At 47.4% G+C, this 2,500-nt stretch overlaps 1 protein-coding gene across 26 annotated transcripts in view; it reads left to right on the plus strand.

Moving 5' to 3' along the window:
- Window positions 1-2,500, plus strand: part of da (transcription factor daughterless) — a 564,194-nt gene that overhangs the window by 536,639 nt on the left and 25,055 nt on the right. The gene's annotated exons all lie outside the window — the stretch shown is intronic.

Raw genomic sequence — 2,500 nt, forward strand, 5'->3', positions numbered from 1 at the left:
TTTGTCACGATATTTTTTTGCGGAAGCCAACTTGGAGCCTAACAACGTTTGGACAGTGTTCAGTCTTACTCCCACGTTCATTTGAACCTTCATCTTTCGCGCATTTTCTTCCACGTTCAATCGCGCTCATGTTTAGATATTCGTCCCGCATTACAACGCGCGTTAGTTCGCCCAGCGCTGTTGCGTTTAGGTATTTTGGACAGTTATGATTATTGTTTATTGATGCAGGTCTGCACATGCAGGAAATTCATGTACACGTGCATGATATATCGCCATGCACGGCCATGTGCAATCTGTCGACACCTGTAAGTTGGGGCGGCATGCGCCCGGTCCGCCGATCAGCCGTGCAGCGCGCCGTTCGCGATGTACAGACGGTATTACAAAGTAGTGTAATAACCAGTCTCCCGAAAACCTCGAGGGTATCTTTTTATATAAACCACTTCATGATACAAGGCGCTGGCCGGGATTTTTTATTACTATGGTGTTGATATTTTGCGCCGTGGAAGACCAGGGGTGTATTTTATTTATTTGACTTACCTTTATTTTAAGTAGTGGGCTTTGTCATTTGGAGACAGGTAGGTTAGTGAGGTCATTATCGAGTCCTAGGGAAGGTGTGACCCTGCTTGACCTGGGCCAAGCAGGCTTTCGGCTCGCGCCTCGTCTCTTCCTTCGCCTTTCTGGAGCTCTCGTGTCCTGTCTCGGGGCGGCCATAAAACCTGCAATTTCCTCGGTATCATACCCGAGTGTAGTAGGACGACCCAACTTTTTTGTCGTGTTGAAGGCTGGCGCGAGGTGGCGGGGCGGACACGTCCCGACCCGCAGGCACTCTGCTTTTCTGAAGAAATTAAGCAAGGAGAACCCGCCGCCTTTACCGTCTCGCTTTCCCTGCCTCGCGTTTTGTGAAGGTGCAAAGAAAAGCCTGTGCAGTTCATGCCCCGACCAAGTTTGATTTGGAGACCGACGCCCCTCTTTGCAGCACCGTTTTTTGTGCCAGATAGTTATTAATATCTAGAATATCATACTTGCTCTGATTCTGAGTGCGGACGCGGTGAGCTTGTCCCTCGGCCGCTCAGCGCAGTCGTCCTCGACCGCGGTGTCACAAAATGCGATTGAGGAACAAATCCCTTTTTGTGTTCGTCTCCCCCGTTACGACAGCAGCGGTCCCGTGGGAAAAAAACGGGAGGTGGCTGAGACAGAGAGCCTGGGCTTGGGCCGAGCCACAGAGGTGACAGGAAGGTACATGATAGTCAGGTGTAGAGAGATTGAGACCCTCCCCCTCTCCCGCCCTCCCTCCCCTCCACCCTTCCATCCCCAACCTGCCCTGCTTGCGTTACCTGTATTGTTAAGAGCCGCCACGAGCCAACCTCCGCTCCGATGTTATCTCGCGGAAGGACTTTGTTTACTGACACTTCTAGCCCCCCCCCCCTTTCCCTCCCCCCCTTTGACCCCCGGCTGCCCCACCTCCGCTCCCTCACGTGGACCAGCACGTACTCAATACCAGGCTTTATATAAACGTTTTAGAATATGTTGTATAACAGACACCTGTCTCATGGACACATGCACAGTGCGCCGCTTCTTCAGCGGTCTCCGTAGCATGGAGTATTGGCCATTTGCAAAGTTCTTTTCTAGATTCTGCGAGTGGTTAATTGCGGGACCAGTGCTGCTCCGGGAACATCAACACGATTACAAGAGTAACGATTGAGTTTCCTCTTCGTTATCATTAGCCTCTTATCCGTATAATTGATTGCATCGTAAATAGACTTTTTTTTATCTAACTTGGTCAGAAAGTGCCTTTGTAAAGCCTATTGTGTGTAGATTTGTTTGACTTGCTTGGCAGAGAGCAAATCCTTGAGATAGGATGATTATCTTGACTGGCGAGCGTTTGTGAGTTTTAAAAAAGCCCAGTTGTGGGTTAGAATGCGGAATCGGGGGTTTTAGAGGCGTAATATCCACATGTATGGCTTGCGATATTATATTTTTTATTTATTCATTTTCACATTTTACGAGTTCATGGACAAGGGAGCGACTGCCGCCTTTTTAAATTGTTTTTGTTTCAGTTCCCCCTCTTGTCGTTCGTAGAATTATTTTTATTGCATGTGGCAACGGACTAAGTGATTTCGGGAATGTTGTTTATTCGTATATTTATCTTCGGGTTTTTCGAATTTGGAAAATGTTTCCACGGAAAGCATTTTTTCCGGGGAGATTCCGAGTACTATTAGCGTGATTTCGTATGGCATATTAATGTACAGCGCCTTATATGATTTAAAGGCGCTTATCCTGAATAACGTGTTTTGTTTTGAATTCGAGCTGTTTGTATGCATTAGTTTTCTTCCTGTTTAGCTAGGACTATGTTTCGCACTAATGATGCTTTGGTCTACTGATGTTTATTGCTTTGTTACTGATATCCTATTCTTTCTCTTTGCAGGTAAGGACCACGATCCTAGGGCAGAGCACGTGCGAGGTCGTGAGTACGGGATCGGTAAATAAGTCACATAAGATT

Source organism: Penaeus vannamei, chromosome 33, assembly GCF_042767895.1.
Source record: "Penaeus vannamei isolate JL-2024 chromosome 33, ASM4276789v1, whole genome shotgun sequence".
NCBI classification, from domain to species: Eukaryota; Metazoa; Arthropoda; class Malacostraca; order Decapoda; family Penaeidae; genus Penaeus; species Penaeus vannamei.